Raw genomic sequence first — 14,279 nt, forward strand, 5'->3', positions numbered from 1 at the left:
ATTATAATCATGACGTAAAAAGTTTCCATTGGACTCTCATCAACATGCTCCATCTTCTAACACTGCTCACACTGTATTCAGCTCATCAGGTTTAGCTGTGAAATACACAATGAAAAACACTTCAAATTGGCCTTTAATTAATTTTAATTAACTTATTTTTGCATTAATTAATTTCAGGCTAATATAGAAACTGTTCTCACCTTGAGCTCTGCAGCATTTGACTGTCAGCACAATGGACACCAGCAGATATGGAGACGCTGCCATTAAACTACTGAGCAGACTGAACACTGAGAATGAAGATACACCTGAAACACAATTAAATCACTGCAGTTCTGTAACTGTTGGATACATAACAATATTAAATAATACAAAGAAAATTTGTAATTCTGTGTACTTGATCACCTCTGACTGAGATCTAGCTCTGTGGAGACTCTCCTTTCTCTGGGTGTTTACAGTGATAGAGACCTTCATCTGACTTTGAGACAGTACGGATGGTCATCTCTCCTGTAGTCTGAGTCTGGAGGAGTGATCCATCTTTATAGAACTCAGCTGTGAGGTTTGAGGGCTTTGGGTCACGATATAAACAGCGTAGAGTCAGAGGATCTCCCTCAGTCACAGGATGAACAGGACTCTCCAGAATCACATCACCATCTGTAGGAAACAGTAAGACAACACTGAAGAAAGGATTTGTAGAGAATACAGGAATTATAACTCAGAGCTCAGTACTGACTGATAAATGTGTAAATGTGGGATTCTTCCTAAATTCTTCCTGTATTTTCACATGGTAAGATTTACAGTAGAAAAAAAAGGTTTTCAGTAGATCAGTCGTGGAGTAATTTCCTCTTTTACCGGTGCTACTTTGTAATGTTACTTCTATCCAGAATTGCCATTAAACTGAAAAAAGCTTCAAGGTTGCTTTAAATTCACTTGATTCAAATGTGAACATCCACATGAATGAAATATGTTGATGTAATATAATTACTATGTGCAGTACTTAAGTACTTAAGTTGATGTAATGTATTTCATTTTGTGGACCCAGTGTACACAGTTAAATCATGTAAATTCACTACTTTGATTTTAGTGTACAGTGTTTTTGTCTCTCTGAATCACCTACTGTTTTTACACTGAACTCAGCTCAGTGAACTCTGAACTCTGAGCTCAGCTCAGAACAGAGGGATTCAAAAATACAATGAAATTCTAACACTACAGCAGCATGAAACAACATATTAAAGTATAAGTATAAATAGAATTTATTTTTTATGGAGTGGTGTGCTAGGGCAGCAGCATCTCCATTGCTGACAGGAAAAGACTGAATAAGATCATCAGGAAGTCCAGCTCTGTCCTGGGATGTCCTCTTGACCCAGTGGAGGTGGTGGGGGGACAGGAGAATGAGGACTAAGCTAACAAACATGCTGAAGAACCTGTCCCACCCCATGCACCGCTCTCTGACAGCACTGAGGAGCTCCTTCAGTGCCCGGCTGCGGCACCCGCGGTGCGTGAAGGAGAGATACCGCAGGTCCTTCCTCCCAGCCGCTGTCAGACTCTATAACAGTCACGGCACTCAGTAGACAGTAGTTTACAATTACTTTCCATGTGCAAGAACTCTCAACATCACTGCCATAGCACTTTACTGTGTGCAATACCTCAATCCACCATGCGTAGTATATTCACTGCGGATCATTGTCAACATGTTTACCACCATTATGTGCAATTATGTCAAGTGCAATATTTCTCCATTTATGTACTGTTTAATAATTTGCTATTTTATTCACTGAGCAATACTCACTACAATACATACATTTCTACATTTCTAAATTTAAATTTAATACTTTGTATATTTTTCTTATAATCTTTGTACATATACATATATATCTTTATACTTTTACTGTTTATTCTATTTAAATACTGTTTGTATATTTCCTGCTGCTCTGTCTTCTGTGCTGCTGTAACGCCGCAAATTTCCCCGTTGTGGGATTAATAAAGGATTATCTTATTTTACCTTATCTTAAATGGTTTTCTCACCTCTGACTGAGATCCAACTCTGTGGAGACTCCCCTTTCTCTGGGTGTTTAAAGTGATAAAGACCTTCATCTGACTTTGAGACAGTACGGATGGTCAGCTCTCCTGTAGTCTGAGCCTGTAGGAGTGATTCATTCTTATAGAACTCAGCTGTGAGGTTTGAGGGCTTTGGGTCACGATATAAACAGTGTAGGGTCAGAGGATCTCCCTCAGTCACAGGATGGACAGGACTCTCCAGAATCACAGCACCATCTGTAAGAAACAGTAAGACAACAGTGAAGAAAGAATTTGTAGAGAACACAGGAATTATAACTCAGAGAGCTCTTTACTGACTGATGGATACATATTCTTTGTGTATTTTTACAAGGTATGTTTTTCAGTAGAAAAAAAAAAAGATTTCAGTAGATTAGTTCTGGAGTAATATCCTCTTTTATTGTTGCTACTCTGTAATTTTATTTTCATTCAGATTGGCCATTAAACTGAGAAAAGTTTGCTTAAAAGTTGCTTTGCACGAATAAAACATATTACATAACTTATGTACTATGTGTAGGTACTTAACTTACTTAACTTACTTACTTGATGTAATGTATTTCATTTGTGTAGAACCAATGTACACATTTAAATCATGTAAATGTATCCACTTGTTTTCAGTGTACGGTGTTTGTTGTCTCTCTGAATTACCTGTTACTTTTTCCCACTGAACTAACTGAGCAGTGTTCTCATTTTAGAATTAAGATTAAAGTTTATTGTCATATGTATGCAAAATAGACAGCATTTAAAAATTTAATTAAATTCTAACACTACAGCAGCATGATCCTACATATAAAAATAGAAGTATAAATAGAAGTACACAGGGGGCAACGGGAGAGGGAGGTCTTGCACATGCAAGAAGGATTGCAAGAAGGATATTGTACATACTAGATAAATACACCAGACAACAAGTAACAATAAATAAAAAAGTGACCAACAGTACAGGTGACTGGCAGTCAGGAATGAGGCAGATGGTGATTGCGGTAACACTACACTGTGAATATACAGTGTAGTAAGGTGTAGTACTATGTGCAGAAATAATACAATGTAAGAGATCAGTGTTAGAGATCAGAAGTTGGGTAACACATTAATAGTAAACTATTGAATACAGTGTAATGCTGCAATATAGACACTTCACCAGAATGTGGCATAATGGCATTTGTAAGAGGAACTGGACATACTGTAGCTGAGTGGGAGGCTTCTTAAATGATAGACTGAGCTCTTGTTCAGCATCAGAATGCATTAATGCCCTCAAGTTGTGGAAGGTCAGTACCTATGAAGCAGTTCTGACAGTTCTTTGATGATTTCAGTCCTCTTTTTAGTCTTCTAGTGTGCGTATCCATATTACAAACTTCCTGAATTGGGAAACAGTGGATGCTCAATCATTTATTGATCCTGGATGGTAGAACTTCCATCCTCTCTACACTAGCAGTGCATTAGCAGGAGGAATAAAGAAACTCAAGTCTATCAGTAAAGCGAAATCCCACAGGCTGATTACAGGGGCGATAATGGCAACTAATAAAGCATTATTGTGTATTGACTGGAGTTGGGCATTTCAATCAAATTTGATATTCTGGATGCGTCTGCGTGTTGCTAAGCAACAGCAGCATCATAGCTGCCAATCATTTGTGCTAGCTATTACTTTGATATGTACAGGCAGAAAGTTCTGTCTCTTGCCCTTTTATAAAGTGATTTTATTAACAAGCAGGTGTGGTGCTACAAGTAAAAATAAGCTAAACTAAAAAAAGTTTATATATTGTGACATTTTGATCATACAGTTCAGGGTATTCAGTGACTGCAGTCATCACTGAAGGCCCGCCTTCCTTTTGATCTGATTGGTCAGCACAGAAAATACGCTTGTTACATGGGCTACCTGACCACTTTGAATCTGAGCACCCGGAGTGCTCTGTACAAAAGACAGCTGTGCTCAGCGCAGACACCAGAGCACCAAAACAGCACACAAAATGAGTATTGGTCGTGCCTCGATCTGCAAAAAATGCGTCCAGTGTACACCGCCCCCAAGGCTGCTGTATGCTGGACATGCCAGGAGTGATGTGGCTTGAAGTTTACACTGGCTCTTATGTCTTAAAGACAAACAGACAAATGTGTCTGTTTTCAATGTTAGCAGCCGCGTCACTTTTACCTGGAAAACAGCAAGTTTGTGAAAAGTTAGTTTGCTGATAATAAACCTCAATGATGTTGGAAGTTTTACTTTAACAACTCTACCTGAGTGGAGTGTAAAACCAGCCTGAACTTGATATTAATCTGTGTTAATCAACATCTCCTATATGCTATAGCTGCACTTTGCTCCATCTGCTTACCAGTGCTAAAGACCCTCAGGTGGTGCAGAGCTTTTGATAGAGGGTGCTGTGGTGTTTAACCAGCTTTAGTAGTCTTTCTATGCTTTCTTCTTTGGACTAAACAGATGGCAAACTCTGACCAAAATGTAAACTGCTGGCTCTTCACTGCCGTCTAGTGGAGCATGGAGTTCAGATACAGTATCTTCTTTTGAAAGTGTATAATATTGGAGACTAAGCTAAGCTGATTTGCGTATTGTAAATCCTGATTTACTATTTGAGTTTTTTAAATAGGATTTTTAAGCCCATTTGAATATTTATAGGACATATATATATTTATAGGACATATATAGTATATATATTATGTCTAAATATATACATAAATAACTCATGCCTAATATTCATAAAATCATTAACCTTTAGGCTTCTGTGATATGACTGTGATGTGTACAGCCAACAGAAACCCACTCGTAAGTGTGTTGCTGTCCTGATGCGAGAGTTTTATTACAGATGAGATGGGTAAAATTTTGCTGACGTCCCTGTTATAAACTAAATTAGTCCATATATGGATTTAGTTTTCATGAGCAATTATTAATTCCAAATCTTAAACACAATTAAATCAGTCTGAAAGACTCTCTAGTCTGTCTCTAGTCGTGTACATTGAACTCCTGTTAGTGATAGAATAATGTAGACTCACTGTGCACTGTGATGTTGACAGGATTGCTGCTCTCTCCAGATTCAGACTCACACCAGTACACTCCAGTGTGGGATGTGTAGAGGGAGCTGATGTTGCATGTAGATCCTGTAACTGATCCCCAGCCTGATGAACAATCTGACACCTTCTCACTGTGTGTGTATCGTCTCACTCTCCATCCAGTAGAGTCACTCTGTCCCTCACAGCTCAGTGAGAGAGATTGAGCACTGAAGTGTTGAGTCCTGCTGGGACTGACCATCAGGGAAATTGGAGAAGAAACACCTGAAAAATACAGTAAAGACTCTAGCATGCAGGTTAATACACACACATAAAAAGAATACCAATATTTACAGATAATATTCATCAATATTACAGAATCCAGCATTAAATAAAAAATACTGTCACCGTGCGACTGCAGGAAAAAAAAATAGTCTACTAATCAGTAGATTAACCTCAAAGTTTCCATGTAAATGAGTCCTAACGGAAATGGGACAGAGTGCGTGTCAGGATCAAAAGTATTGATGCTTCTTGGTTCTGAGTCTTCAGTATTCAGCTCCTCATCCCTACAGCGTGTTCTGAGTCTTTTCTGCAAATGTTCCTCTTTTTCTGCAAATGTTAGTCCACAAATTCTTTTTATTTGCTGTATTTAGCATGTTGGTGGGAAGAAACAAATAAAATAATAAAAAAAAATGTGCCATAACTTTTGCATAAACCACAGATCATGTTTCCCAATATGTTGACTTAAGCAAATAAACAGTAATTATGCATTAAAATGTGCAATAGTGTATTCTTGAGTGTGTTTACCTTAATCAACAAAATGTAATTTGACCAGGGTGCCCAAACTATTGCATATGACTGTACCTCTCCTCTTTAACTGATATACAGAATTGTACATAGGTTTTTATGGAAACACATCAGTAGCAAAATTAAAATGAAGTTGTAATTTGTGAAATGTTAATGTATTCTTATGTTTTAAATTACATTTCCCCCTCGTATGAAAATTTGGACTCAAAGTTATAATTCAGTTTTACCATTTAATTTGCCATTTGTTACACTAGTACTGACATTTCATTTACACTGAGATTTAGATGCTTTCCAATTAGCTTTATTCAAAATTAAAATGTATTTTCAGAACTGTATTATCATGCTACATGGGAGTATGCAATAATAGTGTCAAAACAATAATTAAAATGTAATTTACTTTATATGTATTTGCACTGTGAAATAAGGCACTTCAATTTGCATTTTATTATTTTATTTTTACCATGGTCAACATTATACAGAAACACATGTTAAATGATTATATTCAGACATTGTGACTGCTGATTCCTATCAGCACTGCTGTAAAGAAATAGTCAGTTAGAAAGGTTTTCTATAATGCACCATCCCAGTTCAAAACTCTCTGACTTTGTTTACAGCTGAATGATTGAATTATACAAGAATCAGAATAAAAAAACCCATAATAAAAAAAAACAGTAGAATTGTCCTTTAAAACTAGAAGGGCAAGATTCCATGACTACAGAGACCATAAAGGTCTCATTTTTGACCCACATGAGCAAAAGTTTGCCAAATATTAAAAAAAAAAAAATGTTATGGCTTATCATTTTGATTGTTCAATCAGAATAAAAAAAAATCTAATCTTAGCCATCCATGATTATGAACAAGACCAAATAATACAGCAATGATGTGCAAAAAAGTGTGGCTGCACAAATAAGGAAATTACTGGAAATAGGTAAACAGTTGAAATTGTCCAGTTCCACTATGATAATAATAACATGGGTTGCCAGAAGAAAACATCTGCTGTCATGGACCAACAACAAGATTCATGGTTGAGTCTTCCACTATGATGAGCCAATACACACCTTAAAATCAACATGAAAATGGTTTACTGACCACAGAATCAATTGGCTTTGCCATGGCCACCCCAGTCCCCTGACCTAAACCCCATGGAAAACTTGTGGGATGAGCTGAAGAGGAGAGTCCACAAGAGTAGATTCCGACACAGCCTTAACAAAATGTTCTAATGTTAAAGGTGCACTGTGTATGAAGATGTGTGTATTAAAGCTCTGCTGTCTGCATCCATTTTATAAGCAGTGTTTAGCACCAGATCAGTAGCAGAAGACATGTTTACAGGATAATCTCAACTAAACCTGATAACACAGTTAATAAACTTTATTTCATCTACAGTATTTATGTAAACTGTTTTACTCACCAGTAGTGTTTATCCAGAGTCCATCACTGTAGTGAGTGTAGTAGACTGGGTTTCCTCTCCCAGCTCTGCACCAGTACTGTCCTCCATCAGAGACACTAACTGAGCTGATGCTGTAGGAGTGTGTTTCAGTCTTGATCTCATTCTCAGGGTTCTGTGTGTGTTTGAACCAGTAAAACGTCCATCCAGCAGACTGATCCAGCTTACAGTACAGAACCACTGGATTTCCTATCAGTGCAGCTCCTTTATGGCTTGATGTGAGTTCAGGTTTAGGTTTTTCTGCAGTTGGAGATGAAGCACACAGTTCAGGACATGAAGAGACTAAATTCCCAACCTAAACACTCAAATTATCTTCCAAACAAATTAATTGTTATCATTGTGAACATTTCTGTCAAAGAAAAGTTCAATATTACAACAATCACATCCCAAACATACCATATAAATAAAGCTTTTGGAGCAGATAAAAGATGCCAAACAATCTGATTAGAAGTCACTAAACCTTAAATATAAACATATAGATGCATTTATGTTCCCAAAGACAGTTTTAATACACTGTGGTATTTATTTACTATGTGTACCAGTAATCTAGTTTTACACAAATTGAGTGATTTTGATAAACTGTTACTTACAGTGATGATTACTTGATTACTTGAGTGATTGATTACTATAAATCTTACCTTTCACTGTGAGAGTAACAGGATTGCTGTGTTGTGATGATGAGGGTCTGTTATCTCTCTCTCCTCTACACCAGTATTGATCCTGATCTGCTGCTGATCTGATGGTGAAGGTGTTTGTCTGAGACTGATTGACTGCAGTACTACTGCTGCCTTTATACCACTGATATCTCCAGTTACTGTGAGACTCTATCTCACACTTCAGAGTCACTGACTCTCCAGTGAACACAGGACTCCATTTGGGCTCTACAGTCAGTGTAGGTTTGGGTAGATCTGCAGACAGAAGAGAACTGCAGTGCATATTCAGAGCGTTTAGAGTCAAAATGACCTGAATAAAAACACAAACTAAACATCTGGTCTCTTCTGTATTGCTGTGATACTGAGGAACACTAAAGAGATGATCACACCAATGATGGGAATTCTGACTCTTTTAAGTGAGTCAGATCAATTTGCTCAGAATTAACCCAAACATCTCTATAACTTCGGAAACTCTGCCCAACGATGTTTTAACAGGACTAGAGAAGGTTAACTGTGTGATGAATTTATTTAATTTGGTAACACCAAAAAGTCTACAAAACAAGTAAAGAATATGTTTGAATGATTTCAGTCTTGTTTGATCAGTGTAAACTCCACAGTTTGTCCAGTTAAATTTACAGACAGTTTTTATTATCGCTGTAGCTTTACTCAGATCACTCATATCAAATACTCCCTGTGTGCAACTCTGCTTGTTTTAGAGATAAAGGTGAGATCATTTGGTCACTCCAGAGATTTCAGAGCTGTAATACATGGTCAGTGGACACACTGCAATACCCCAACCTGCAACACTGTATTAATAACCTGACTTTAGTAGAAATTATAATTATGCTCTCACCCTTTACAGTGAGTGTAACAAAGTTAGTGTACTGTGATGATGTTGGTCTGTAACGTCTCTCTCCTCTACACTGATACTGATCTCCATTAAACACAGCCTCTCCTCTGATGGTGAGAGAGTCTCTGTTTACAGTGTAATACACAGACTGAGACACTGCAGTCCATCTACTCTGTTTATTCTGTTTATACCACTGATATGTCCATCCATCACGAGGGTTAATCTCACACTTCAGAGTGACTGACTCTCCAGTGAACACAGGACTCTCTGGTCTCATCTGTATTGCTTTGATAGTTAATGTAGATTAATAACATTGAAAAGATGATCACACTCACTTGATACAGTCAGTGTAACAGGATCACTGGTGTGTGAGTAGCGTGATGTTCCTCTCTCTGTTCCTCTACAGGAGTATTTTCCACTGTGAGACTTTGTAACAGAGCTGATTCTGTACTGCTGTTCTTTACTGACAGGTCTGTCTGAATCATCTTTAAACCAGCTGTACTGCCAGTTAGAGTCACCTTCTCCCTGTATGTCACATCTGAGAGTGACAGTCTCTCCTATAAACATCTGTTCATCAGGCTGTATGGACACCACAGCTTTTGGTCTCTCTGTGGAAACAAAATAAAATAAATTCAAAATAATTTATTCTGAAAATGTACATCCACATTTCTAAATGTTACTGGCACAAATAATGTGTAATATATTTAAGATAAACATGAAAACAATGAAAAATTTTCTTAACTCACTTTGTTAATTTCTCCTGAGTATTTTTTCTGTCTGCAGTGCACTGAGATCCACTACACTACATCTTTAGGCTTCTAATGGTACTTTGTCTATTTGAGAACACTGGTTTCAGATCTTTGGTGTTTTCACCAAAATACACTTTAAACACAATTAAACAAACACTCTGAAATATTATCTGTATAGGAACATATGTATATGCTGAGGAGGCTCAGCTGAAAAACATTTACACAGTCAAGGCTTTAGGAAGAGAACAAAATGTTAAATACTCATTACAACCCACTGAACCACCACTGAGGTAAAAATACAGTCTTATTCCAAAAACAGGATTTAAACACTGTATAAAAAATGTATTATGTGTCAGTACCAATGACCTGATTTGGCAGAAATCCAATGATGTTAATAAATAACACATATATGATGTTTTAAGAACATAAAAATGTACAAAACTCTGATTAGAAACCACCCTTAAATATAAAAAGACAGTATTGATATACTGTATTACAAATTTGTTAAATGTTGGTAACAGTAATTTAATTCTGCATATCCTGATCTGCTGCTGATGTGATGGTGAAGGTGTTTGTCTGAGACTGATTGACTGCAGTTCTACTGCTGCCTTTATACCACTGATATCTCCAGTTACTGTAAGACTCTATCTCACACTTCAGAGTCACTGACTCTCCGGTGAACACAGGACTCCATTTGGGTTCTACAGTCAGTGTAGGTTTGGGTAGATCCACAGGAAGAAGATAACAGCAGTGCATATTCAGAGTGTTAAAATGACAAACTAAACATCTGGTCTCTCCTGTATTGCTGTGATACTGAGGTACACTGAAGAGATAATCACACCAGTGATGGGAATTCTGACTCCTTTATTTGAGTTAGATCATTTGGCTCAGCTCACAACGAAGAGCTGACTCTTTCAGTTCCCAAATGGATCTTCGTTCCATAGCAGTTTTCCCCTCCAAAAATAGCCATGTTAGTATACAATCATGTTAATAAATAACACATGAACAAAGCTTTAAGAACAGAAACAATGTATAAAACTCTGATTAGAAGCTACTAAACCACCCTTAAGTATAAAATACAAATGTATTTATATTTCTAAAGACAGTATTGATAAACTGTATTATAACTTTGTTAAATGTTGATATCACTAATCTAATTTTGAAAATAAGTGATTTTAATAAACACATATTTTACAATGACAGCACAAAAGCAGTAACCTTACCTTTCACTGTAAGAGTAACAGGATTGCTGAGTTATGAAAGGGACCACCATTGGACCACCAGATATTGTTTAGGTGGCAGATCATTCTCACCACAGCATTTTGGATGCACCAGTCAAATTACATGTTTTATTGATATTTTAACTGAAAATATTCCCAGTTATGTTTTAAGTATTAAATCAGGCCAGGCTAAAACCAGGTCTCTCTTTCAGTGGCAGACTGGTTCTCTATCTGTGATGTGTAATTTCTCTGACCTGACATGATTAAGGCCTTCAGTATCCCTCTGGAATTTCAGCTTCCTATTGATTTTCCTTTGTTCACCACTGCTCAGTGCGCCATGTTACCAGTTATTTTTATTAAATTAGGCCAGACTAAGACCTCGTCTTCCTTCCAGGGACAGGTTGGTTCTCTGTTTCAAATCTGTCATTTATCTCACCCGATGTGAGTAAATGTCTGTAATTTCAGCTTCTTATTCATTTATTTTCATGCACTCTTGCTCAATGTACTATATTATCAGCTACATGTGAGGTTGGAAAATACTGTAGACCAGATTAAATCTAAATGCCACTTCTGAGCCACCATGAGCCAGATTTAAACCAGGTTTTCCTTACAGGGGAAACTTGGCCTGAATTTGTTCTTCAGTGTCATAATTTAAACTACTTGCAGTGAAATTGTACAGTTGAAATGAATTGAAGTAACACCATCTATCTGATAATTGAAATATTACTTCATGCTTATATATTTTTTTATTTACAATGGTAGGGCAAACATAGTACACATTCTTATTTAGTTTTATTATTATGTCTTCATTATTAGTTTATCTAAGCCTGTAAACGTAGAAAATGTGCAGCAATATGCAAATATGAAAACTCCCTTTAGTTTACTGTCTTTCACTGAAGCAGAAGCTATGAATACATAGCTACATTCAGTCAGAGAATAAAAGACACTGCAAATAAGGAGACATTCATCAACACACAGCTCAGCTGTCAGCTACTGTATTGAATAACCAGTGTAGCAATTTTTTTAACAAATCTTTCTGTTTCTATGCGAGTTTGTTCGGCTGCTAATTCATCAGATCTAAACATGGCATAATGTGGACCTGCGGCTCATTGTGATAAAATGGTTTGTAAAAGCATACGCAGTATTTTAGTCTTCATCTCAGGTGAGTCTATGTTATGAAAGAAGCTTAAAGTAATGACAATCACTGGTTGTTCTTTTTTCTTTTTGTTTATAAACATTGCTTATTGCTCCTTCAAATTACAAGGTCAGTAGGCATCCTGCCTTAAACCTCTGTGCTCACAGTAATTCTACATCTGTAGAACCGATCAGACCAGTGATGTTAAATATTCTAACAAAGAGATAAAGATAAACAAACTCACCTGACACAGACAGTTTAACAGGGTTCACTGGTTTCTCTGTTGTTTTGGTCACCTTGAGTCTGTGTTCCCTTGCAGGTGAAATTCAGCGTTGTCATTTGCTGACGCAGTAAACCTGTATTCACTTTTCCCTTCAGAGGGCTGAAACTTCTCCATTCTTATACCAGCTGTAAGTCCACAGACGGCCTTCTCCTCCCTCTATTTCACGTTGTAGTGTGACAGTCTCTCCTATGAATATTTCTCTTTCATCAGGAGGCTCTTTAATTCTAACCTCTGGCTGATCTGAAAAACCCAACAACAAACATTTATCCTTAAATGAAATACATCTTTGAGCTACACTGATCTACTAAACATCAACATGATCAGCTTAATTTATTTATAGCACTGACCTCAAACATTCAATACATGTTACAGTTTGTGATTTCACCTTACCTTCGGTATGATCAGTATGTCCACTGTGGATGAGGACACTCAGCACTAAAGCAGAGACAGAAACACTCTGGTTATTACATGTATTGCTGATTTTCTAAGCAAAAATAAGTTACACATCCTCTAATAAGAACACAATTCTGCACATTTTAATACACAATTACTGTTTATTTGCTGAATTTAACATATTGGGGGGAAAAAATAAAAAGGGTAGTTACATATACATATATATTTAATGCTTTATTTTTTTCCAATATGTTCAACTCAGCCAATAAATAGAAATTTGTACTACATTTTGCAAGAAAATTTCATATTTTGTAGCTGTAGAGGATGTATTCACTTATTTTCACTTAGAAAATCAACAAAACATGTCATCTGACCAGTGTTCAAACTTTTGCCCACAACGGTAAGCACCAACGTGAAAAGCAACACGTTCCATGTCACTCACACCACAGAGACACAAATACAGCACTGCAGTACACTAACAGACACTGTTTTCAGTGTGCATGTAGTGTGTCTTTATTCACGCAGCTGCTTAGAGATTCAAGGTTTTCTTCTGACGGTAATGAAATGTGGCACTAGGATGTAAAAAAATCTTGCAGAAAAAAAAAATTCTCATCGTTTGTAATGTTTTTTCTGTTCTTAGTTTTTCTTTTGTCCCACTTTGTCACTGACATATTAGCAAAGTGAGAGAGAGTATTACTCTTAAACTGGGTCAGCCACACAAGTCATTTTAAGGGGGCTTATATGTGAATACATGTTTGTTGTGTCTAATATTTACTTACATGTGAACAACTATCAGTAGTAACTACTGGCAAATATAGATTTTCCCCCCGGTCAAAAGGAGGTCCAGAGGCTTGTATTTATTATTTGTTTATTTATTTATTTATTTATTTATTTCTTAACAAATAACTTTCTTAAAAACTGCAAACCATTGATTTCAGAATTTCTTCCAGAGACACCCAGGCATAAACAGAATTTGTTTATCAGGCATAAACAGAATTTTCTTATATATTGCAAGCAAAATAAATAATTCTAAATGTTCTTTAAGCTTTTACTGAGCGTCTTGCTGGTAATCTATTCTGAGAATTTGGTGAGGCTCATTTAACTGATTTAAATGTGACACCAGAGGGGTTTCTGTGTGAGCATGACATAAAAAATCACTAAAACATTCAAAAAGAAGAATTAGTTTATAGTTTATTGTTGGTTAATTGAGGTATAGAGCAAAGAACATACAGACTGATATCAGTGCAGACTGACGAGCATTATTTTATATTATTATTTATTATATGGAGCTCATATTCATGGCCTTTTGCCACCACAATGACAGAATGAACCAGCAACAGTGAAAACTTATTACCAGAAAAGAGTAGATTAAATAGCTATGCAGCAGAAACAGCTCTGTGTCAGCCTCTGTCCAGTTTTTTACAGATTGTGTGATGGTTCTAACACCAATCCTTAGGGTCTCCCAGACAGTTCTTGTGTATAACAAGTTGGGATTGGAGCAAAACTGTGGACCATCTGGAGCCTCTGAGGACGAGTTTGAGGACCACTGGAGTAAAGAAATGAAGTGTCCCACTCTGACTGTAAATTTTAACAGTACTGTAAATTTTGACTCTCATTTTAACATAATTACATGAAACATCCAGAGTTTGATCAACAGAGGCTCTAAGAAGATCATTCTGTCTGTGTTTGTACTTCCTTTGTATTGTTT

The 14,279-nt window shown here is 36.6% G+C and overlaps 1 pseudogene; it reads right to left on the bottom strand.

The window, feature by feature from the left end:
* The window catches only part of LOC118801707, a 53,299-nt pseudogene continuing 39,020 nt past the window's right edge, over positions 1-14,279 (bottom strand).

Source organism: Colossoma macropomum, unplaced genomic scaffold, assembly GCF_904425465.1.
Source record: "Colossoma macropomum unplaced genomic scaffold, Colossoma_macropomum, whole genome shotgun sequence".
NCBI lineage: Eukaryota > Metazoa > Chordata > Actinopteri > Characiformes > Serrasalmidae > Colossoma > Colossoma macropomum.